The sequence below is a fragment of the Myodes glareolus genome, chromosome 19 (genome assembly GCF_982192425.1).
Source record: "Myodes glareolus chromosome 19, mMyoGla1.1, whole genome shotgun sequence".
Taxonomy (NCBI): Eukaryota; Metazoa; Chordata; class Mammalia; order Rodentia; family Cricetidae; genus Myodes; species Myodes glareolus.
Genome location: NC_142044.1, coordinates 22,722,739 through 22,749,134, shown reverse-complemented (window position 1 = coordinate 22,749,134; position 26,396 = coordinate 22,722,739). Strand labels below are relative to the sequence as shown.

General features: G+C 46.2%; 1 protein-coding gene and 1 long non-coding RNA gene across 3 annotated transcripts in view; one reads left to right on the top strand and one right to left on the bottom strand.

Moving 5' to 3' along the window:
* The window catches only part of Nsmce2 (NSE2 SUMO ligase component of SMC5/6 complex), a 209,547-nt gene that overhangs the window by 30,593 nt on the left and 152,558 nt on the right, over positions 1-26,396 (bottom strand). The gene's annotated exons all lie outside the window — the stretch shown is intronic.
* Positions 15,677-17,374, top strand: LOC146891090 (uncharacterized). The gene is made up of 2 exons (XR_014998037.2): positions 15,677-16,980; positions 17,157-17,374. It is a non-coding gene; the product is annotated as an uncharacterized LOC146891090 (long non-coding RNA).

The following is a 26,396-nucleotide window of genomic DNA, read 5'->3' as shown; positions in this document are numbered from 1 at the left end:
AGACTCATTTGCCCTTTCTCCATAGCCAGTAGAGAACTAGAGAACCGGGGCAGCCTTGGGAAGACACTGTACTAGCTGAGAGTGAACCCAAGGCTGGCCTTGGTCACTAACTAGCCCCGGGAGTGATGTTGGGGGAATCAGGAATCACTTCTCTTCTTGGGCCTGTTTTTCTCATCTGGAAAATGGCTGTGGCGATGGCTCCCAAACCTGTAAAGTCCGGGTTCTCCACTCCCGGGGATTCTGACCCTGCTGGCCTGGCGTGAGCACAGGACACTGTTTTCTGTACGACTCCTACCTGGGAACAAGTGCTGCATTCTCAGTTTGGTTTTCCTCTCAGACAATGCTGTCTCCCCCAAGTTCCCAAACTAATTAGATCACTCCCTCCCTCTCTCTAGAACCAAACTGGACAGTTTCTCACCACGTGCATGAGAACCCAAAGGATTGGTTCATAAGACTCAATAGCTACTCAAGGGTCCACTGAAGAGGTGATCTCATTTTGACAGAAACCCAAGGTCAAGTGCAGCAACCCCAAACTGAGCAAGCATCTTTTACCCGGCAGGGGCACAGATGGGGCACAGCAGGGAGCAGCCCTGCTCTGCAGCACATGGGCATGCCTCTAAAGTGAACACTGCAGCTGCAGGTGGCAGCTCATGCCTGAGACCCCAGCACCCAAAGAGTGCTGAAGCAGGAGAACTGCCATGAGTTTGAGGCCAGCATGAGCTACTGGTCTCAAACAAAAACAAGACCAATGAGATGGCCCAGCAGATAAACGTGCTTGCCACCAAGCTTGGTGAGTTGTGTTTGAACCCCAGGACTCACAGGTCGGAAGGGGAAAACTGACTGTGTTGTCCTCTGAATCAGAAGGTCACAGAGCATGCACAAGTCTCCCAATAAAACACTACCAGCATATCTGATTCACTTCTCAAGAGCTTAGACACTCAGCGACGTCTTACCAAAGTAAGCTCAAAGAGCCTGTTTTGTAAATGAGAGAGAGTTATGAGGCATTGCAGGCTGCGGCCCAGCCCTCTGCGGTGCATATTATGCAAATTACCTCATTTAATGGAGGCAACTCTGATGCTAGTGTTTCTCTCTATGTCTGTTAAAACTGGAACCCTAAAACCCAGTCAAATTTAAGCACATTTGATTCTATAAACCATACAATGCTATTACTGTGACTTTAATACCCAATGAACTTAGGACAGATGTTTAGCAAATTTGCCAAATTTCTGAGCATATATTAATTGGACACAGAAATACCCCTTTTCCAGAATTTTCAAGTCACTTTACTTAGGAGAATATGGACACATGGGGAGAGAAACTAAAATGTAGAATCTAGCTCCCACTCGTGATGATGATTTCCTCCTGTGTGTGACCTTGACGTTAGTTTTCCTACGTCTGTGGTTCCGTATCAACTGAGGATGCCAGCAGCTTCTCACGTGGCAGGGACGTTGTGAAAATTAAGCAGATTAGGTCCACAAAGTAGCGTTGGTCATTTCACAGGGAAGTGCCCAATAAAACCTGCCACTATGATCTGTCCTTGCAAAAGCTGCAGCGGACTGAAGTTTCTAAGCAGCAGCCCAGAGTCCAGACTTCCTCCGTGCCTCTCTACGCCTGGCTCCTCCACGCTACCCACTGTAATCACGTGGCTGCTGATTGGAACTGGAAATGAAATAAGCTTGTCTCAAGTTCTTTGCAAAAGGCTTTAGGTGGTAAAACAGTGAAATAACTTCCAATAACACACTCTGACGTTGAGGACTCTGCCCCAAATTGTGTTGAGCAGTTCCAGTTAACAGATCAAGAGTATCCGCTTCTGTTGAAAATCTAGAACATAGTTTTTAAACCTCAGTGGGGAAGAATGCCTATTTTCTCTTTCCCATACTGCTTTCCTGTCCTGTGTGGCTGTCCTATGGCACAGCATTTGACATGTACAGTGTTCTACGATCTTTTTATTATCTTCTCTCCCAGTACTCTATGTGTGAAGACCTGGGGACTGGTAGCCGCCCTGCAGGAGGAAAGAGCCACAGAAGTCTACTGAGCTGCTTAATGCTCTGATGTCATTTTCTTCCTGAATGTATGGCTCTACTTCCACAGTGCACAGCACAAAACACAAGAGTCTAATGTGTGAAGGGAACAGAGGGGGCTTTTAGTGGACTTGTTATTACATTAATACTGAAAAGGCTGTGGTCATCCAGTCCAAGACCTGATCGACAACTGAGCCCATGGAGAGGCAAGATCTCTAGACTACTTGTCCCTACCTACGAGACCCTGTTCCACACTATTTCCTTTTCCCCCACTGCCTTGTTCTAGATCTGAATTCTCTTTTCGTTCGCACCTGGTATACACTCAAGGCTTTAAGGAATGACTCTCGTTGGATGTCTAGAATACGTGAAGCTTTCCAGGTGTGAGCTTATCATGGTCTACAGACTGGATCTATGACGTGAAGCTATGAGACTTTGGGGTTAGCTTCCTCCCCGAGGAGGTAGTGGAATGGATCTTCACATTTCTTCATGGTGCACCCCAAAGTGAGTTCTGTTTTCACCTAGCCAGAGGTGGTTTACTTCTTCTTCCCCTCAAAGCTACCCCTTCCTATTCACTCCTGGGTCATCACATCCTCTCCTCTAGCTCAAATTTCAGTGCTCTGAGCATTAGGGACCCTAGGTAAAGGGTGATTCACCTAGTTTTGGTTTAAATTTCCCCACCTTAGTGAGGGAAGTCTGAGGGTTATGGTGTCTAGGTAAACGGTCCTAGTAACATTTACCTAGGCAGTTGTTACTTCAGTAAGAGTAACAATTACTCCTATTACTCTTCCTGGCACCGTGTCAATGAGATCTGGTGATCAACAGCCAACCTGCAGATGAAGATGACCATGCTGCTCCTGGCGGGCATGGACCTCGTATGCAGACCAGGCTGCTCTCTTGCCGCTGCCTCTCTAGTGTTGGGACTACAGATGTGTACCATCTTCACCAAGCGCTGCCTGTGTGCCACGCCCTGTGTGGAATCCACGTTGTGCACAGCCTCAGATGGTGAGCTGTCACACGATTCTCTGAGGCAGGCTACCACATTGTTCCCATCACAGGCAGGGAAATTGGGGCACAGACAGGTGAATTTGCCTGATGCCACCCAGCTAATGAGGCTTACTCGCATTTGTTATCACCTTCTTGTAACACAGGGCCTGCAGATCCTCAAAACTGGGTAAACCTACCGGAGCACACTGGATAGGTGCTGCTGGGAATGCACTCAGGCTGTCTGCAACCAAGGTGGACAGCGGCGTCACCTGACTGAATATGAACACACCATGGCACTCATTCAAGAGGAAATCTGGGGAACTAAATTGCAAACAGGACAGCAATGGCAGGCTGCTTCTGCAGCCGCTTCCATGGACAAGTAGGTGGTCTTGCTCTCGGCTGAGGCTCCTGCTGTACCAAGCTGAACAGCTCCCGGGGAACCTGCAAGGCTGCACCAGGGCCTTTAATACTTCCCAGGACATACTTCTCATAACTTGTAAGGAAAAGATATCCACCAATGTGGACAGAGGCTAGTAGGTCTTGCCCCAGCTCAGATTAGGATTTTACCACACTACCAGGCCTCACCTTGGTAGTGCTGTGGCAGTGATTCAGGAGTGCCTGCCTTTGTATGAGAACTAATCAACTGGCTACCTTGATGACAGCTGGGTCCTAGGTGATTCTGGACACAGCGATCCCCAGTTCAAAGGCCTGCAGATGGGCGGAAAGGCCAGATACAATGTGGGAACTGGAAGCTCACGGAAGTAATAACTTTCCTCCTGTGCACTGGGACTAGATGACCTCGGATATTATTTCCAGCTGTAACATTTTAAGACTATCACTCCCTTGGCACTGAAATGAAAGAGCCAGAGAATGGAAACCCAGCTGACCTGAATTAGAGCAGAGGCTGATAGCGCTTCTGAAGAATACTGAGGAACACCAAGTCACTGATTCATGCTGAAGACTCAGTCCCTAGTCCGGAGACGCTATGCACTGGCCTGTGACCATCTTTGGAAAACCCTGGGTTGGGTTCTCACAAGAGGGCTGCTACTTGCCACCTCTCTCTGGCCTGGTAGCAAGATCCCAAAGTAGCAGGGCTAAGCATCCAAGCTCAACAATGTGCATAATATACTCGCTATGCTGCTACAAACCCCAGTCCAGGCTCTCAGCACCCCAGTCCTTACACATCTGGAACACTCTACAAACCCCAGCCCAGGCTCTGAGCAGTCCCCAGTCCTTACACATCTGGAACACTCTACAAACCCCAGCCCAGGCTCTCAGCATCCCAGTCCTTACACATCTGGAACACTCACATTCTTCTAACACTTTATTCTCTTCCTACCAGAAGCTGATGAGACATGGAAATCAATCCTGAAACAAAGAATATCTCACTTAGTCCTGCCCATCTTTCAATGATGACAAGATCTTGTGAAGTAGTTAATCTCTTCCAAAGAGAGGCAACATGAAGCTTCATAAATCAAGGTTACAGCACTGTTGCTGATGGATACAGTTCTGACTTCTCTCTGTGGCAAGTCTGTAGGAAGAAGGAAATGCGCAGAATTGTATAATGTCCCCTATATTATCTCACTGAATAGCCTTGGCTACCCTGGAATTCACTATGTAGACCAGGCTGGCCTCGAACTCAGAGATTCTCTGCTTCTGCCTCCCAAGTGCTGGGATTAAAGGCACATGCTACCATGCCTGGCAGGAAAACGTCTCCTCTTAAAAGAGATCATCTATTACAATGTGGAAAAGTGGCCAGTGTGGTGACTCCTTCCCTTCCCTTAAGTCACTAAAGCAAACATCGCTATTGTTTTGTGGGACTGAGGCAGCAGGGCTCGACACTAGTCCAGTGCTCTACACTGAGCTAGTCTCCCAGCCTAGCAGTTTCTAGAAATGTAGAAAACTTCATAGTTATGATAGGTCTTGAGTATGGCAATGTGTTCTTGGGCAGTTATTTATTTGGTTTTTGGTGGAGACAGTGTCCTGTTCTGTAGCCTAGGCTTGCTTCAAAGTTGAGATCTTCCCGCTTTAGTCTCTCTAGTGCTGGGGTCACAGGTGTGCCCTACCACACACGATTTTATTTCCCACAGCTTTTGGTACCTTCTACTCTGTGCCAGCGTCTTCACGGAGAAATACTTTGTTGTGGTCTTGGACAAGATACAATTCTCATGTAATGTAAAAAAATAGTTGTTTTCTTTTCTATTTGAAATCAAAAGGCTTGAAAAATACTAGTTTTTTTCAATGTGAGTAAGAAATGAGGCATAACATATTTTAGTTACTTGGGACAAACTCATAACATTAACTTTTTAGTCCACAATGCTGGTTAAAGTTCTTAAGAGGATACTTATTACATTTAAAAGCACACAGACCAATAAACAAAAGGAGCTGCTGGTCTGGGGTGGAGCTCATAGGATTCTAGCAGTGTGCTTGAGGCCCTGGGTTCAGTTTTCAATAACGAAAAAAACAAAAAATCAACAAGTTCAATTATATTTCTTTAAAAAAATCATTAACATGTCTGTGTATGCCATGTGTTTCTGGGTGGAACTGGAGTTCTGGGATAGTCGATGTAGCACAAGATGGCTTTGAACTTGTGATCCTCTTGTTTTAGCTTCTCAAACTGTGGGTCATCACATCTGGCTCAACATATGTTGTTTTGCACCTTGCATTTCACAACTAATAATTTATTGGTGTGATCATTTCATATTGGACATACAGATTAACTTCCTTTTAAAACTCAGTTGCATAATATTCTGTTCTGTAGCCATCTGGAATTCACTGAGCTAATCCCTACCAACAAACATCTAAGCAGTCGCCATCCTTCCCTTTAATGAGGCATAGCTGATACACAAAGGACTGAGTTTGGTAAGGTTGACATGTGTATACATTCGTGCAACTATCACTACAATCAAAACAGGGAACAAATCCATCATCCCAGAATGTCCTGTGCTCACTTCTGCATCTCCCTGCTCCTCCCCAGGCCGCAACTGACTTCAATCACTTTAGGCCAATTTGTATGACAAAGAATTTTTTCAAAGTGGTACCACATAGCATGTGTTCTCCTTTGGTCTGGTCTGGCTTCTTGCTGCACATATCCAGCTTGGCCATTTTTGTTTCCTGGGTAGTAAGTACTGCATTTCTTTCTATGGGCATACCACAGAACATGTATACAGCCATCAGTTATGGGATGTCTGGCGTGTTTCCAACTCAGAACAATTACAATCAAAGCTGATGTGGACATTAGTGCAGAAGTCTTCATATGATATATGCTTTGAATGCTCTTAACCAAATACTCAGGAGAGGGCTGCCTTGCTCATATGGTCTACAACATGCCTAACTTCGAAAGAGACCGTTGAGTTGCTTCCTAAAGTATCTGCATCACCCAACATTTTCATCTGCAGGAAAGAGAGTAAGGTCCTCCCCATAGCTTTGGTAACATTTGGTATGATCAATAGCTTAGCTGTCCTGGAACTAGCTCCTGTAGACTAGGCTGGCCTCGAACTCGTAGAGATCCGCCTGCCTCTGCCTCCTAGATTGTTTTCTTATTGAGTTTTTAAGAGTTCCTTTTGTATTGTGGGCACAACAACTTATGTTTCTGTTTTGAAAATAACAGTTCCTCGTTTGGCACCTGATCTTTCACTCCTGTTGAAGAACAGAATTTAGATGAGGTCTAATTCACATATCTTTTTATGAATACTGCACTTTTGGTGCTGTTGAGAAATCTCTGCTAAATCAAGGGCAGTTTTTCCTGCTTTCTTCTAGGACTTCTATAGTTTCAGGTTAGCTCTTTTAAGTATAAAATCCATTGCAAACGACTTTTTGTATACAGTATGAGTTACAGGCCATTTACAAAACAAGAGTGCGTGTGTGTGTGTGTGTGCGTGCGCGCACACATCACACCCAGGGAGGTCAGTGGACACCTTGCAGCAGTCATTTCTCTCGTGTGATCAAGTGGGTTCTAGGCATTCAACTCAGGTTGTCAATGTTGGAAGCAAGTGCCTTTATGCACTGAGCCATCTTACCAGCTCTCAAAGTTTATTTTCTGTGTATGTATATCCAGTTGCTACTCCATCATTTGTTGAAAAGAACTGTGCCTTTCTCAGTGAGCTATCTCTACATGCTTGTGGAAAATCTTTAATCCTCCTTACACATTTGTGGAAAATCGACAGCCTCTGAATGTCTATTTTGGATTTGATTATATTTCACAGACTGTGTGTGTGTGTGTGTGTTTATTGATTTTATTGAGCTATATATTTTTCTCTGTTCCCCTCCCTTCTTCTCCCCTCCCCTTCAACCCTCTCCCATGGTCTCATGCTCCCAATTTGCTCAGGAGATCTTGTCTTTTTCTACTTCCCATGTAGATTAGAACCATGTATGTCTCTCTCTTAGGGTCCCCATTGTTATCTAGATTCTCTGGGATTGTGATTTCTAGACTGGTGTTCTTTGTTTTATGTCTAAAAGACACTTATGAGTGAGTAAATATGATATCTGTCTTTCTGGGACTAGGTTATCTCACTCAATATGATGTTTTCTAGATCTATCCATTTGCCTGCAAATTTTAAGGTGTCATTATTTTTTATTAATTAAATCTATTCATTTATTTTACATTCTAACTACATTTTCCCCTCCCTCCTCTCTTCCCATTCCCCCTCTTCTATGCCTCCCCTCAATCCATTCCTCTTCTGTTTCTGTTCAGAAAGAGGAACTCCTCCTATGGGTGTCAACAAAGCAAGGCATATCAAATGTGCACTTGTGTTTTGCCTGCATGTATGTTTGTGTGAAGGTGTCGGATCCCCTGAAACTGGAGTTTCAGGCAGTTAAGAGCTGTCATGTATGTGTGCCGAGAATCGAACCTGGGTCTTCTGGAAGAGCAGCGAGTGCTCTTAATCTCTGAGTCATCTCTCAGCCCTAACTTCAAGTTCTATAATACTCCTTTATGTATAGCTCAGCAGCCTTACAATAGCCCACTTCTGATCTCCCAGGCCTTATTTGTCACACCTTTTACTTTTATACACATTATTTTTTATCAAAAACTTCAATGTCTAAGCTGTCATTAATTTTACCAGTGGTTTGTCTTATTTCAGTGTGTGTGTGTGTGTGTGTGTGTGTGTGTGTGTGCACGCACACGAGAGTGGGAGTGGCCACTGGAGGTCAGAAGAGGGTGCTGGATATCAGGGAGCTTCATTTATAGCTGGATATGGGTACTAGGAACTGAACTCAGGCACTCTGGAAGAGCAGTGTGTGTTTTTAACTACCAAAGTTTCTCTCCACTTCCTTTTCTTTTTAATTATGTAATTAACTTACACTTTTTTCACTACAATCCTGTAGGTTTTAGTTCTAGTTTAATTTGGGTTGGTTGTCTATCTACCTTTCAAGCTCCCGTTTGTTTCTATGAAATACAGGCAATCTTTTATTCTGATTGGGAATAGGAATGTCTTGTGTGTGCACGTCTGTGTGTACACAAACTTGTTTGGGGGTGCATGTGGAGGTCAGAAGACAGTCCTGGGTTGTTGGGTCTCACCTTCCACCTTGATTTGGGATATGGTTTCTCTTCTGCTGTTCCCAGGCAAGCTGGCTCTTGGTTTTCCGGGGACTCTTTCTCCAACTCCCCATAGGAGCACTGGGACCACAGACTAGTGCTATTCTGCCTGACTCGGCAAGCACGTGACCACTGAACTGCTCGTGCAGCTGGGCAAGCATGTGACCACTGAACTGCACCTGCAGCTGGGCAAGCACGTGATCACTGAACTGCACCTGCAGCTGGGCAAGCACGTGACCACTGAACTGCACCTGCAGCTGGGCCAGCACGTGACCACGGAACTGCTTCTGCAGCTGGACAAGCACGTGACCACGGAATTGCACCTGCAGCTGGGCAAGCACGTGACCACCGAACTGCACCTGCAGCTGGGCAAGCACGTGACCACTGAACTGCTTCTGCAGCTGGGCAAGCACGTGACCACCGAACTGCACCTGCAGCTGGGCAAGCACGTGACCACCGAACTGCACCTGCAGCTGGGCAAGCACGTGATCATTGAACTGCACGTGAAGCTGGGCAAACACGTGACCACTGAACAGCATGTGCAGCCGGGCAAGCATGTGACCATTAAACTGCACGTGCAGCTCGGCAAGCACGTGACCACTGAACTGCATCTGTAATAGTATTTTTATTTATTTTTTTTATTTTGAGACAGGATCTTGAATTCTCAGGTTGGCCCTTGAATTTACAATCTATTTCAGCATCCTGCATAGCTGGGATTACAGGCCTGCATCACCAGTCCTGGCAAGACTTAACTAACGTACCATCCCCCCACCCCCCCACCCTGCCTGGCTGTTATGGACACATCATTCTCATCACTGTGAGTTCTGGGCACTGCTCTAACTCAGTGAGTCTTTGCTTGTTTTTTGCTTTGTCCCTCTTTGGTGCTATGGTTCAAACACACTAAGCATGTGAAAGGGTCATTTGACCCCCAATGGGATTGAGACCTATAGAGGTTGAGAGCAGCTGCCTTAGGCCTATGGAACGTTCAGACGGTGTCTGCAATATATATTGAGAAAGCAGAGGCCAAGAGCCAACATTTGTTATTGACAGTGTGGCCGAGCACTGTGTTAGCAAGTAGTTCTCAAGAGTCTGGCAAGTCCACAAAGAAGTTTTATTCCTTCATTTTATAGATGGGGACACTGAGGCTTCTGACCTGTGAGAGGACTTACCTAACACATGGACACAAGATGATTTGAAAAGAGGTCTTGTTTTCATGTCAAGACACCACATGGGGCCACATGATTGAATGTGGTGGCTGCCAAAACAGCTGGCAACAGTGAAAAGTGTCTGAACATTCAGTGACTACCACTTCTTCAAAATCAGCATGTCGTGAGTTTAAAGGGTTTCCTGTGACTTCACAGCAGCCTGGGGTTCTAGACCTGTTACGTGTGAACTCTGCGTTGTACGTGCCGACGTATGTGCAGTGCCAGTGAACGTTACCTTCAGCACTTTGATTCAATAGATTCAACACGACTGTATATTAGTAACTGCAGTGTTTTTCTGCTCTTATGGGAAACACAATGGTTTAATTACTGAAAACAAAGGCTTTCCACTGTCATTCCTCAGCCTGTGAGTATCAAATTAGCGTTCTCTCTCTCTTCTTTCTTTTTCTTTTCTTTCTTTATTTCTTTTTTTATTTTTTGAGACAGTGTTTGCCCGTGTAGCTTTGGAGTCTGTTCTGGAACTAGCTCTAGTAGACCAGGCTGGCCTTGAACTCACCTGCCTCTGCCTCCCAGGCATTGGGATTAAAGGTGTGTGCCACTGCCGCCCAGCTGAATTAGGGTTCTTTAGATTATATTTTGTTGGAATATTTGATTCGGCTCTGAAAAATGCTAAAGGTGTTTCGTGCTCAGCTAAGTTCTCATTCTTTATGTAAAGATCAACAAGCATATCCTCCTGACTAGTATGCAAATATACGTTCATCTTCAATAAATGGTAAAATTATATGTGTACTGAAGAACTAAAAAAAATCTGTTTTTGATTTATGACCTGCCTATTTTACATACTTATATAACACGAGGCTTCGAGTTAAAGTTTCCCAAGAGGCAAGCCTGGAGTGGACACACTCACGCAGCCCAGGTTCGTGGCTCACAACGCAGTCCCTGACGGCACTCTGCACAGTTCACTCCATCCCCAGCACCGCAGAGGACGCGGTCTCATCTTCACAGCAGACGCTGGGCTCGGAGGAAGGAAGAGGAAATGCCTGAGGCCACATAGCTCCTTTTGGTTCTAGAGTTTACACAGGGTTGCTCTGCTACTAGGAAACACACAGGTCCTAATCCTCCCCAGTGGCACCCATCCCTAGTCCTTGAATCTTACATGTGACATTCCTTCCCTCTGCAACCCACATACAGAGGAAACAAGAGAGTAAAGAAAGGTTCTAGTCACAGAAAAGCCAGAGATGAGGTCGTCTGCACATCACAGCTCACGTGGCTGCCTGGACCTAACCAGAACTTCTTCCTTGAAGCCCCTCAGTCAGGGGCTAGTTACGTTTTCAGGCCCTCCTTAACCTCCCTGGAATGAGCTACTCCCTTGCCCTTTATTTGTTCTGCTTTGTTCACACCTCTGCTCCCCATCTGGAGCCCCCCATCTGGACTCCCAGAGCCCCCCATCTGGAGTCCCCGAGCCCCACATCTGGACTCCCAGAGCCCCACATCTGGAGTCCCCGAGCCCCAGCCGCCTGTCGCATCGTCAACACCTGGCAGGAGTGCTCAGCGATGGCATACAACAAATGAAGTCCATGTACGGAACGGAAGTCTGTGGGTCCAGACACAGCACTGGCCGTGGAAAAATAATCCCACTTCCAGGATCAGCAATCCACTTCTAGAGGTGGGGGAGAAGAAGAGAATTGGCAAACCACCACTACCACCACTCACCCTTGGTTATTTTCAGGGAGTGGTCATGAGTCTAAAAATGCAAAGCTCCTAGAAAGGAAACTGCAAGTCTAAAAAGCACATTACTGATTTATGGGCTTTGCATAAGCTTTTAATGGTGGGGAGGAATTGGCCTGCTGCTCCCATATCCACTTAGGCATTAAAGACTTTGCTTCTGGTTGCTAAATTATTTTGAACAAATTTTCACCTTCATCCATGCACCTCCCATCTCTGCATGTTTCTACCTTATTTGATTACCAGTCTTTGAAGCCCATAAGCTATTCCCACTTTCCATTATCTCAAGTCACTCCCCTGCCGGCCCTGTATGGCCTGTAGTTGCTCACTCTGGGGGCCCAGGAGGAAGAATGCATCAGGAGCTCTCCATTGCCATTTGATGGGGCCCTGCATCTCACCTCCACTTTGTGACTTCCTCTGACTCTTCGGTCTACTCTGCAAAGCCAATCTCTCCTACTTGTCGAGCCGAGCAAAGAACAGCTTGAATTTTCCATCCTCCTTTGTCACCTCCTTTGTCCACTGAGGAAGGTAGAGCACAGGGAAGCTCTCGAGGCTACTATAAGTCAGGAGCCGAGAGTGGGGGTGAAGACATGTCTCTTTCATTGTGTGGTGCTGGGGTGTGGGCGAGGGGAGTTGCTGGCAAGGCTGAGCTGTCACTGATGGCTCAGAGCAGGCACACATGTGGCTCCTAGGATGCTACAGGACTGTACTCCCAGAACTCAGGAGCTGAGTGGAATCATGAGTCTGAAGCAGCACCCTGGGCTAGACACTGAAACCCCATTATATACTAAAAAGGAAAAGCAATTGGGGCTGAAGGTACAGGTCAATGGTAGAATCTACCAAGGCCTGGCCTGGGTTCCATCACCAGAACCCCCAAAAAAGGAAGAGGAAGAAAAACAGAAAACTGGGACAATTCTGAAATCCCATACGTGAAATCAACTACTATGGTTTTCTCCTTGTACTGATTTATTTTTATCAGAGCTCACTTCTACCATTCAGGGCTTAGCTCCACTTCTTCCCATGTCCCAGCTCCATCTGCTTTCTTATGGCTGCTTAAACAGCAAAATCAGTCCAGCCCCAGGGCCTGTGCCCATGCTCCACTACTTCCTTTGCATTCTGTCTTCTGGCTGCTGTCTTCCGGCTCAGCAGGGAAGGTCACTTTCCTCACCACACTTTAACAGGCCCTCATTCAGACACCAGCCATCTCTTGACTGTCTCACCCCATCTGGCCAACGGGCAGAAAGCAATTACATGTGCCTTGCACAGAAAACCGCCCTCTTGCCTTTGCCCTGCGCAGCATACCTTCTGCCACCCCAAGCTGTCACTCGTGTGCTGTTGGCACTATGGCTGCAGCAGGGATTTATAAGAGATTTCCGTTAGCCCCAGGTAATTCAAGACAGTTACAAAGCCACTTCCTAAGCATCTGCAAGAACCTGTTCATTAGAGTTCTCTAGAGGAACAGAGTTGAAGCCATCCCATCTTGCAATGCGTCTGCCTTCAGCCCAGCTCCTGAGATGTACCAAGTATATCTTTTGAGAAGCATGGGACAGAGACAAGAGTGTTGATTAAACACTTTAGTACGTTTATCATTCCTGAGGTTTTAGTCCTTCTATGATCCCATCATTATCCTATTTTCATGATCATAACCATTTCTTTACTCTAGTTCACCATTTGAGTTCCCATGAATGATTCCAAATTTCTTAATTTCCAAGTAACACATTCAGCTCTTCAGATTGTTTCTAAAGTGGGCGGGGAACTCCCTCAAGACTGCAGCTGACAACCCCTTAACCAGGAAAAGACGACGAATGCTAATCACCAGAAAAGCTGCAGTTACAGGAAAGAAAGGGGAAGTGCTGACGTATTGCGCAACACCCTTGACTAAAGCAGGCCTTAGCCACAGAAAGGCTTACATGCTGACAACTCCATCAAGCATCCCTGGTGACATCATAAACTACATGGAGCAAATTCTGTTTTCAAGGCTCATTTTAATTATGTGTATATATGTGAGTATGTGCACGTCTGAGTGCCAATGCCAGTGGAGTTCAGAAGAGGTGTCAGATCCCCTGGAACTAGAGTTACAGGGTTGTGAGTTGCCTAACATGGGTGCTGGGAACTGAACTTGGGTCCTCTGCAGAAGCAGTATGTGCTTTTAACTGCTGAATCTCTTTGATGTTTTTACTGTCTTCATGTTTTTCAAAGACTTCTCTGAAGGATTTTTAGAACTGAAAACATCGAACAGTGTGTAGAGCCAGACTTTGCAGACACTCTGGGCTTCCTTTTAATTTTTCCCTCCCTCCTTTCCTTTTTTTTTTTGTTTTTTGTTGTTTTTTTTTTTTTTAACACAGTGTCTTACCATGTAATTCTGGCTGTCCTGGAACTGTCTATGTAGACCAGGCTGGCCTGAAACTCACAGAGGCCTACCTCCTTCTGTCTCCCCAGTATTGGGATTAAAAGTGTGAGTTGGTAGCCAGGCAGTGGCGGCTCACACCATTAATTGAGCGAGTTCCAGGACATCCAGGGCTACACAGAGAAACTCTGTCTCTATAAATCAAAAACAAAAACCAAAAAGGTGTGAGTGGTCACACCTGGCCATGGGTGCTCTATATATTTATTGTGTAGATGTATACATGCTCGTGTGCTGGCACACATTTATGAGAGGGTAAAGTGTGTATGTGGGGAGGACAGAGAACAAAGTGGGTCTTGATTTTCTCAGCAGGAGGACAGCCTGGATGTCAAGCTTAGAAGATGACATCTCCACCTCTCCTGGGCTTGTGCCACCACATCTGACTTCTTTCAGACAGGAGCTGGGATTAGAGATGGGTCCCTGCATTTGCAAGGGAAGTACTTAGCTGAGCCCCCCCCCCCCCCCCCCCCCCCCAGCCTGGGCTGTAAGTAAAACAACTAAATGAGCTAAAGGAGTTTTTCTCTGGTGTCTGCTCCCACCCAGCACTCAGGACAGTAATTTCCTTAGCTGGAAATGACTCGGTAGAGGAAAGGAACTGTCTGCTGCTGCTGCTACTACAGCAGTGAATTAGATCCAAGTCCTCTGCCAGGGCACAAAAACAAATGCCTGGGTAGTCCCCGGAACACAGCTTTTCCCCACGACACAAAGACAGCAAGGAGGCAGTAAGCAGGACAGCTGATTGGACCTCTAACTTCTCTTCAGAATCAGTCAGATTTTCATTGCAAGTATTAATCTAACAAGGTGAGAGATGGCACTGGGTTTCCCCTGTAGTCAATATGAAAGCATCAGTAAGCCATATCCTTTACTGTGTTTTATAACAAGTGATTATACCTAAGGCATTGCATAAACATGCCTGGTTAATGGTTACAGTGCAATCCAGCAGGAGCAATGATGCGGACATTCAGTGCCTTAATGCATGAACAGAACATTTAAAAAAGTGGGCTGCGGGAGGCTGAAGTGAGCGCAGTGCCGGACTGAGCCTTCACTGAGAAGTGCTCTCGGGAAGGAGTCTGGCAAGGAGATGAGATGTTGCTCTTGTAGGGTCACACCAGTGAGGACACAAAGAACAGGAAACTACGATACCAACGTTATTTTGAAAACTGTACGAATCCCCGCAGTGCACAAGCACACTTGCACTGACCCAGACAGCCACCCCTCTCACTACTGGGCACCCTTCACACACCGGGCACTGCTCCAAACATTAGCCACATAGTATTTCTGTTATCCCCTGTGACAACCTTGTAATGCCCCATTCTCATTTCAGGGATGAAAAGACCAAGGAGCGAAAGGTTACATAACTGGCCGCCTCTCACAGTTGGTGGGCTGGAAAAGGAACTCCCTGCTCTCCGACTGCGGCCCGAGTGACGCATCGTCTCTCTCGACATTTTGGGGCTCTGTCCCAAGTGCTCTGCAGGGTCCTACCAAAATGGCTCACGTATTTTTCTGATGTTTCATGCTGGTAATTACACAACCATTAGTTTCCCAACAGAAAGATACCATCTACTGCTTCTGTGTAGCCAAGACTCCATTCTACTTAGTCTACTTAAATTCATGGAAGAAATGAAAATGAAATCGGCCCCAGTCCACATGTTTATGCTCTTTCTGAGGTTCTCACAGGGGAGATTTCCTTCTTAAGAACCTCTGAGCCGCAGACTCGGCCGCTTCTTGTTTTGACAGTCCAATCGTATTAGATCATGCTCTAGCACAATGTGGGTCTTGCTCAATACTCTGAAATTTCAGACCTACCAAAGCTATGAACAACTTTTTGATTGAGGAGTCCACGACCTCATGTGAAACTGGAGCCATGGGAATTGGGAGAAATGAACAAACCCCTGCTATGGTAAAGGGAAACACGACAACAGTGGAATGTCATGAGCCAAAACTCCAGAGTGGGAGGAGCCTCTAAGGCCGGTGAGGTGATCCCTCCTCACCGTCACAGCCACAGCGACCAAGTCTCCAAGGACTCCACGTGCTGGCCTCCTGTCAAATGTTCAAACTGCCCTCGAGTGGTTGGCAGGTGGCCAGAGAATAAAGAAGTCTAGGAAAAGGGCAGATTTTGCCGACCGAGGCTAGGTAGTCTGAATGGATCCAGGAGGAGAGGGCCGGCTATGCACCTGGTAAGGAAAAGGTGCGAGGGGTGGGGGCGAATGGCTTCCTGACAGGATGATCTGCAAAGACTTGTTCACACTACCTTTGTCCTGTGTGGCCTCATGACTCAGTTTTCAAGCCCGTGGAAGCGAAACAGGTATCTCATTTCCCCTCTGCAGCTCCACGCTCCCGTCCCCACATCCAGCCTATAACCTCAAACTCTCTCAGCAGCCAGAAGTGGATGACTAAGGAGAGGGTCAAAAGTTGGCTTGCTGTTTAGCCTGTACAGCTGGTAGGAACCAGAGGAGCATAAAATGCTACCACGGAAAGGTCAAAGGGAAAACAACCGAGACACAGAAATGCCACCAGGTAGGGATCATTTCCAACTCTGCCACTTCAGAAAAGCACCAGCCAGAGAATATTTCACTCAGGAGTTTTCATCTTCAGTTGAACTCAAGGCCTGAGACTCAGCACCCTGTTAAATTAGGTCAGGAAAGTGATGAAAAGGATTTTTGTTTTTCACTTGGGATTATATTATAGAGGGAATAGCACAGGGCTCTGTCGGTACACTGATAAACCTGCAAATATATAGGAAGTGCGCCAGCCTGAAGCTACCTCAAGGTGGAAGGGCCAATGAGGGGCCTCTACTTCACACGAGCAGACAGTGTCTACGTGGCCAGCCTGTGCTTTCAGAGACGGCGCGGAGAAAAGTTAGAAATGCTGATTTGGATGTGAAGCCTTCCAGCTGGAGTAGGCAAGCAATTGATGTGTGTGCATATGACTCTCCTGGCCAAGCCAAACAATCTGGGGTGGACCCAGAACCCCGAGAGCTGGTGTGTGACCTCAGTGACCACAGTGACCACAGTGATGGCTCTTAACCCTTATGCCGCTGGAAGTAAACAAGTGCTGGCCTGTCTTTCACAGAGTCACCTCCACTGCTGTCTAGTCAAGACTCTTTGTAGCTCTACACTGTGGGACCTTCTGGGAGAGTCCAAGAAGGTGATGGGCCTCTTTCACTGAGAATATCAAGTCTGTAACTGCTGGGGGAGGAGGTATTCTGAGATCGTTGTGGGGATTCAGGGAGGTGTCAGTCAGGAAGATGAGGAGTTTGGTGGCTTCATACTGTGGTGTGACCACCTGCTCTGACCTCTCTAACTCCTCATTTAAAACTGCAGGGTTTGTTTCTTGCTGCTGCGACTGCCAAATGAGCCCAACAAAGACGTCACATGGGGCTGTGAGCGGGCAGCCCCATAAATTTGCTGGAAAACTTCATTCAGCTACAGAGAGAAGACCGCATTCCCTATGATTTCACACATCTTATGAGACAGAGACCAGGCCAAAGCTGGCTTCTTGCTTGCCCACTGTGCCTACAATAAACTAGGTATTTGCTACAGCCATGCTTTCAAAGTCCTCTCTCTTGGCTGCCAGACTTCTTTTCTATTTTAAAAAAATTATTTTTACTTATGTGTATGTACCTGTATGGGTGTATCAGGTGCCTAACGAGACCAGAAAAGGGTGTCAGATGTCCTGGAGCTGGAGTTACAGGCAGTTGTGAGCCATCTGATGTCAGTGCTGAAGACCTAACTCAGGTTTCTGCAAGAGCAGCATCAAGTGCTCTTAACTGCCGAGCTATCTCTTCAGTCCCTGAGACTGGCAGGCTTCAAAACAGACCATAGTGCATGGCTCTGGGGGGAAGGGGGTTTCTAAGTCTTTTTTGTGTGTGTGTAGGGGAGGAGAGGGAAAGGGAGAGAGGGGGGGGAGAGAGAGAGAGAGAGAGAGAGAGAGAGAGAGAGAGAGAGAGAGAGAGAGAATTGTTACATAACTCAAGCTGGCCTTCCTGAGTCTGTCACTAGGGTGCTAGGATTATAGGTGTGCAATCACTGGACACTTCCATTTTTAAAAGGAAAGTCCTCATCTCTGGCTTGGAAGTGGTAGACTAGATACATTAATTGAGAACTGAACTGGAGGGACCTGGACTGGGCTGGGAAATGGGAACTTACCAACAGCGGCAGTTTTGTTAAGACCCTTATCCTGGGAATGCCAAAGATGGTACTAGTCCTTACAGACCCTACAGACTGAGGGCACTGTCAGTGTCCTCACTCACAGACACAGAGGCTGATGCCCACAGGTTAAGTACGTTGCCCATAGACATACAGGGATTAGTACGACAGGAATTCAAACCTGGCTATTCTGGCCCCAGAGTCTCTGCTCTCTTATGAACTTTTAAAACATCATTTTATTTATGTGAATGCTTGCCTATGCGAGTGGATGTGCACCATGTACAGCAGGAGCCCATGGCGGCTAGAAGAGGGTCTCAGATCTCCTGAAACTGGAGCTGCAGGTGGCTGAGAACCTTTGCATTGGTACTAGAAGTGAACCAGGGTTCTCCACAATGGTAAGCTCTCTTAACTGCTGAGCCATCGCTTCAGCCCCCTGGGTCTCTGTGTTAACAAGAGCAACACCTCTTAAAATGAAGTGTGCCCATCAAGGCAAAGGGTAAGACCCACGCTTAGGCTCCCGACTGCACACTGAAGGCCTGCAACTGTGCTGTTCTGAGGCTTGCTGGACCACAGCTGTGCTGCGCTCAGTCTACATGGGTCTCAGAAAATGATACATTCAAGAAAAAGATACAGGAAATTTTAGGTACACATTATACTCAGATATGTGTGGAAGAGGGACAGAGAGTTTCAGTAGGACTGTGGGTCCTGAAAGGTGAATGGAAGGTTTTGGATTCCCCCGAGTTTACATGTCCACAATGCTAAATGGCAGGGATGCTGCTTACCCCTGCTGACTTGTCACGATGGCTAGCCAAGCAGTGTCTTACAAGGCCAGGCTCAGACTGTCTGCCTGCATTACAACAGCACCTTTTATACTCCTCTGCCCCAGCTGGCTCGTCTATCACTCCACCCCCTTGGCTTTAGAACTCTTCCCACGCTCCCGTAACCAAGTAGTCTATGTGATGTCTGTCGTACTTTTAAAACTGCCAAGCCTTGGGTCAGCAAGATGGTTTAGCAGGTAAAGGCGCTTGCCCTTAAACTAGATGACCTGAGTTTGATGCACGGAACCCACGTGATGGAAGGGGAGAACCAAGTCTTGCAAGTTGTCCTCTGACTTACCATGGTCATTTCCTTTCACTCAGGCCTTCATCTTTGCCAATATTTCTTTATTCCAGGTTTACTATAGTTTAGCCCAGGTAACAAAAGAGACACCAAAGTAATCTTTATTTTTTTATGTGTATGTGTGTGTGTGGGGGGGGGGGTAGAGGTTTGTACTTCCTCAATCCCCCACTGTTATTGTTTTTCTAAGACATCAAATTCTCATCAAATCAACTTGTCAGCTGGGCTAGACTGGCTGGCCACCAAGCCCCTAGGATCCTCCTGTCTGCTCCTCCTCAGCCCTGGGATTACAGACACATGGCATCATGCCTCACTTTTTTAAATGACGTAAAGGATCTGAACACCAAGTACACAGCAAGCACTTCATTAACTGGGACACCTCTCCAGCCCCCAAAGTCATCTGTCCTAAAACCACATAGATCATGCCATCCACCTATCTAAAAACTGTCCTTGGCTTCCACCTACCGGGTAAAGTCCACATCATACTTACCAAGAGGGGATGGCCAGCGATAGGTATTATCACCATGTGCTGAATGTCAGGATCTTTACTATTCACTTAAACGTCACCATGTCAATGACATAAATATCAGTATCTTTGTTTTACAGATTAAAAAAAAATGAGGGCAATGGCCAACCACACGTGGAAGCCCAACAGCGGCCGTGGTCTCAGTTAGCCAGATACTGACTCTGATAAACAGATGACTGCCTTGTACATCTACCAGTAGAATGAATTTGTATCTCTTTTATAGCATAAGCGCTAAAGTCAAGAACACAGTGAAAATCTCACAAGGGTAAAAGGCAAACTGACCCTTTAGCAGAGCCAAACACAGCTGGGATTTCTTTCAGCAATGGAAAGAATGTTGCTTCTTTCTTCCCTTTGCACAGCACCTTGGGGCTATGATATATGAAAATGTTACCTTTAAACACTAGATACAATGAAATCTCACACTGGGAAGCAGGAGAAAGCAAAGGGAGCTGAGGTCAACTGGGGGGAACAGCAGATTGGCCTCTCTTACTTTATGCTCAGGTGGGAATGCAGATAGAACTATCCTCACCATTTATATGCACTTTCTCTTTGTTTTATTCTCTTTTCTTTTTTTGCTGGGTAAGGACAAACTGATTCTGTGCACAGCAAATGGAATTAGGACTCAGCTCAGGGCACAGCTCAGCACTAAACCCTAAGTAATCATCTGCCTCTTCTGCACAGCCAGGGGGTAGAAGTCAGTGGCCACCGGTGAGTGCACCATTGGTGGCCAGCACTGTGTTTTACAGATAAATTATTGGCTGCTAAATAATGACCGATATGCTCCCTCTTCTTTTTTTATTTTTATTTTTAACAGCTCAATGGTCTTCAATGGTCTCATGAATTTCAAATCTACAGAGTATGAATGAAGATTATCTGGCAGGTCTTGACTTCATCTTGCAAAATAAGCTGACTTATTTCAGTAAGGCTGCTGTCTGTCCTTCACAGTCTACCTTGAGATTTGGTCTTGAACAAGTAACTTGACTTTGCGGGTGTCCATCAGCTGAGAATAACATCCTGCAGAAGATGTGCCAACTCACAGGGTTCTGGGAGTCACAGCTGGACTGCAGGTTCATGGGTCGCTGCAGCTGCTCGGAAAGCTACCTCGTTTTCTGTTCTAGCGTAGCCAGAACAGGAAACTGAAGCCTTGGTATTTAGTCTTTGCATCTGCCCTTAACAAGCGCTGGGCAATGCTGGGGCTTTTAAATGGGGGAAGGGCACAAAAAGCTCATCCAGGGTTTCCACTGGAAAGAAAACCAGGTGTGAGAGAAGGGAAGCTTAGCTTGGGCTGTGTACCTGCTTGGTGCTCTAGGAAAAATACCTAAGTAGTGAGCACTGGGAGCTTAGATGCTTTAGGTCTAGTTCTTCTGGAAACAAAGGTAACAAATACTCCATAGTTCCTGAACAAGGGCCTTACATTGAAGTCAAGTGCAATCCAAAATTAATCTTGTGATACCCAATACTGTGTGCACATCCTTCTACCACCAAGCTGCCTTATAAAACCAGAGGGTCCTGGGCTCACCGCTGCCTTTGCAAGCAACTCTCGGTTGCCTCCCTGGAGACAGTGTCACCTGCTTTACAGCAAGGCTTTACTCTGCTTATTTGGTTTAAAGCAGAAAATCCATGTCAAAAGCTTATTACAGTGCCTGGTATATCCTATGAGCTCAATAATCCCTAGTAGTTGTTTTCATTCTTCCTCCGGTTTTTGCTGACAATGGCTGATAGGGCTTGTGCCATCTGGGCCCCGTAAGCTCTGTTCTCATCTCTTTCCCTTCTTCTCTCCCTTTCCAAGGGACTTCATCACCACTCATAAAATGTGCCAGGCTGACCCCCACACCACAGCTCGGATTCTGTGTGGACTGACTGCTGAGTTTATCCTAGGTGCCGAGAACAGTGTCTGGCACACAGCATACTGGCAATGGTCATGAAAGCAACTCACTGACTTCTACAGAAAATGGAGCTCAGACTGCAGAAGTCCTTGTATGTTTCTCAGTTAAAAGCGAACAAGTTGTTCCTTTTTGCCACCAGGAGTGAGTTCACTCAGTGTCAGCCTCCACCCCATGTCCACAGAGTAGTGTGGCATAGTGGGGTGCTATTATTATTCCTTATCTTGAGAAGAGACAAGTGGAGAGAGGTTAGTCTACTAAAGGGCATTGGCCAGAGCGGCATCAATTTCGATGGCTTTGGGGATACGGCTTACTGTAGCTCTCTCGACGGTGATGTGCCATGGGTCTCTCTTCGCTGTGGTCCTAACTGCTGAGAGTCTAGCATGCTCCCTCCCCAGTCCTACCAAGTGGTGATGGAGGAGAGTAGGTGACAGGCTAGAGGCAAGGAAGCAAGTCCCAAGTATCGGATTCTATTGAAATCATACAAGTCCAGCTAATCATTCTGAGATAAAAATAATGTCTGAAAACATTCAATTAATGTTAAGGCCTGAAGCTAGTAGGTCATATCAGGCATTACTTGGAGCTGAGGTGACGCTAGTGAGGCCGATGCTTACAAACTGTCCATGAGTGACCAAATGGACACCTCCCTCTCCTATGGACTTTAAAGTGTGGGGACAATGTCCTTCGTAGACATGCATTCCAGTGTCTCGTAAGGAGTGCTCAATAAAGGGCCGTTGAATGGGACAGTGCCACCCTGTTGAGACAGCACGGCCTCTAATCCGCCTTGTCACCTTTTATTAGGTTTAGCCTGAGATCTAAATGGCATGGCCTTGAAGGAAGCCAGTTCCAGCAAAAGAAAGCTAAAATCATACGGTCAGAGTACAGTTTTCAAGTTGTGTGCCATTTCCTTAAATGAATGCTTTGCTACAAGTCAAAAGTTCTTCATTCTCAATACAGTAATTACCCCGAACTCCCACTGAATAAAAGCACTACAGGAACTGCTGTTCTCTTGGGGAAGCGCCTCTCACTTTTGCAAAGCAGGGTGTTGACAAGCGCCTCCTCCCTTTCGGGTAAGGGACATGGTGATGACATCCTGTGTCCACCAGGATGTTTAGACCCTCCCGACTCCACGGTACAGACCTAAAACTGTAAATGTTGTAGTAGCTGACACGGAGAGTGTTTTAAAGGTTTGCTTTCAAGGTAGTTCACTGGGTCACAGCGGAGGGGAAACCAAACAGAAGAAAAGCAATGCACTTCTTTTCAGCTGAACCATAAAGTCATAAAGTATGGTATCCTTCAGCAGTGAGTGGGGGGTAAGGGCGGCACCTCCATATCTCTGGAACAACTGTTTCAGGCTCTGAGCTGGCTCTTTACCACTGTCTTCTTTTAATCCTGAATTGAGCTGTATAGTCATCAAGAGAGTCATTTAAAAAGCCACTCTGCTTATTCCGAAACGATGCTCACAGGGATCTTAAATTGGTCACAAGAGGCCACATACCACAGGGTACTGAAATGAATCACAAGTTCTTTGGGTGGGGTCTAAACTAAAACAAAACAAAAAACAAAAAGAAACCCATAAATGAATTAGGTGTAGAGTCACCATTAAGAGTCCTGCTCATGCTCAGGAGTATTCAATTCATTTGAAAGAAATAATATATTTCTTTTAAATTCTATGCTGTGTCTCTGTGTGTGGGTAGGCACAAGTGAGGGCAGGTGGCCACAGAAAGCAGAAGGCAGCACTGAACTCCTCTAAGCTGAGTTACAGGCAGTTGTGAGCTGTCAGACAATGAACCAAACCCGGATCCTCTGCAAGAGCAGTGTTTGTTATTAGCCACCGAGCCATCTCTCCGGGCCCTCCACTTAATTCTTCAAAGAGCCTGGCCCACTTTTATGGGTAAGCAAAGTACTGTGAGGACAGTTTAGCTCCTAGCACTGCCTGGCTACTGAAGTACGGCACCAGAATTGGAAGCCTTGACTGTGGTTCCTCAGAAGGGAGGAATCAGTCAGGTTGATTTCAACCGCTGGCTTACACTCAGAGGGCCCAGACTCGGGGCAGCTTTCTTTTTTTTCTTAACCCTACCTTGGGTTTCTTCTCATCTGTGAAATGGGCACATTAACAATGCACCCTCAGAGGGCTGAGGTAAGGACAAGTGAACTAACTTATAAAGATGCTTGCAACAGTGCCTGGCATCCAGTCAGCATTATTTTTGCAATTACCTGACTTCAAAGCTCAGGCTGTTTCTTCCACATCAAGGGTTAATATTACAAAGCATACATATTCATATTCTGATACATTGCATAATTGCTTAGCTTATTGGAGGCAATCAACAAACGTTTCCTAATTAAGGCATCCCACCCTAGTTCTCAGTGTGTGTCATTCTAGAAGGAACAGTTTTAAGAACAAGACTCAGTGAACATAAAATTTCCTTGAACTCAGAGAAATAATTTCTATTAGAATACTTAGGGAGTGTTCTCCCAAAGGGGGTCACTTAGAGAGTACATTAAAGAATTGTTTTTGCATGTGTGGTAGGGGAAGAGCAGGCGAGGGAAGCTTCGGGGACAGGGCTGACTCTAAGAGCTTCCTTCTGGATGGGCATCTTTACAGGGATGCAGCACTAGCTCCAGCATACTCAGGCACTCACCTTAACCGGAGAGCGCACAAGTCACAACAAAGCAAGAGGCTGCTCAAAGTGTGTGTATGCGAGAGAGAGAGAGAGAGAGAGAGAGAGAGAGAGAGAGAGAGAGATTAGCTTGCTGATATTTAAAACCCTCGCAGTACAGTGAGGTGGTGGCAATTTCCTTGAGCAAGTGACTGTGGATAACAACATTTGTAGCGAGGAAGTATACTCAGGTTTTGGACACTCTTATTTTCTATGTGAAATCAGAAAAGCAGTTCAAGTAGCATCCCTGTTTTATTTCACTTTCATAATATAAAAGAACAAGCAAAATTTCAAATCCATTTTTGTTCCACAGAAGCACATTTGATCATTTTCTTACAGAACAAACCAGTTAGTTGGCTTCTCTTCGGCCTTCATTCCCTCTGTTCTAGGAGGGAAAGGAGCCTGAAGTTTCCTGTATAAATCACCACAGTAAAATTCAAAAGCCAAACAGAAATAAGCTCCACCACAGCCAAATCCATCAGTTAGCTTCCTAATCTGGGTAAGCTCTCGTCTAGCCTTTAGAGCCTTGCTCTGCCTCATAAACCTCCTCCCTCCCTCCTCCTAGGGTACAGGGGGGTGGGGAGCCATCCTACATCCCCTCTGCTCCACTTGTCCTAGGGTACAGGGGAGTGGGGAGCTTTCCCGTTCACTATGTCTGCTCCACTGACAACTGAGCTACGGGGCAAACTGGATAAGGCAAGCACTGACCTTCATTACACCTCCATTGAAGGACAACTGTGTTCACCTCAGAGGGCGATGCACGGCTGTCACATAATGCTTAGCACACAGGATGGTTTGGTAAGGACTTGCCATCATTCATTTTTTTTATCGCCTGAGGGCTAGTCATTTTAAAAATCAGAAGTAAACCACAGTTCTGACTAACACATCTCTGGATAGTATTTGATTCCTCTGGCCATTCAGAAGGCACAGGTGAGGATTATCTAGTGGTCCAGGACCTTTAGTAAAAACAACACCATAACTGGGTCATGATGTGCTTGCTTCACCCAGAGCAGTGTTTTAATTAACAAAAGAGTGTCAAAAGTGAATTCACGAAGGCTTACTCCAGCTTCCTAAGTGTCTAAAGTTATTGCCTCCTTTTACTCTGGAGTGGCAAAATTCAAGTTCTGCCCATCGATCTAGTTATTATTTCTAGCCACTCCCAGCTGAGCCCCGAGTCCACACTAGGTTGAGGAGCAGAAAAGACAGAGGTGATACTGCGAAGGGGACAACTTTCTACTCTTCTTTCTCTTTCCCCTTTGTCCCCTACAGGAGTGCACAGCAAACGGGAGGCTGGGCTCTGGTGTGGCTCTCTGTGTGCCAGAGAGGAGGATGGGTCTTCAGGGAGGTGCTCCTTCCTGGGGGAGCTTCCTGAGGCATGCTGGGACTCTTTCTAGAGAGAGCAGTTTCTGAATTTGGCTCAGTAGTCTTTCCTCCTTCAACACCCCTTCTTTTCTCATTCTGTACACACTGAGAGCTGGCGAAACTCACACACTCCCAAGCTGCACGACGTTCTTTCCACGACAGAAACAAGGAGGACGAGGAGCTCCAAAGAGACAGAAGGCGCAAGTACTGACAAAAACATCAGAGAACCAGACAGAGGCAAGGGCTGAAAGCAGCACAGCTTTTACTGGAAACAAAGGACAGGGAGGCACACAAGTCAGAAAAGGGTTCTTGCCTCTCTTCTGCAGTCAGAACCTGAGGTCATCACAGCAACACGACAGTAGAGAAAGGCCAGCCTAGCTTAAGGAGTTTCTGGTGACAGGTTCTCGGCCCACGCTGAGACACAGAGTAGGGAGAAAGGGTTTACTGTGCTATAAACCACCTTTAATCTCAACCGATAAAACCAGAGACACACATCTCCATTTTCAAGTGTTTACCGAGTGACACCACACTGGGGATCTAACCAAACCGCTGTCTGGATTATCTAGCAAAAGTCACAGAATAGCACTTGAGGAGCTCAGATAAAGAACACTGTGAAAGAATCTGTACTGCAGAACAAATGTCCCAGGTGAGTGTGCAATCTTCATCTCACTTCATGTTTTTTTTTTTTTAAAGTATAACCCCTCAAGAACAACATTTATCTGGTATAGAACTATGGTTTTGTTTCAGAAAGCCAACCCAGTCATATGTGATTGTCACACGAAAGTACAAGACTTAAACTTTTGCCCTAGGTTAGTAATATAAACACCACAGAAATTAATCCATTGGGGAAATGTAAGCCAAAACAATG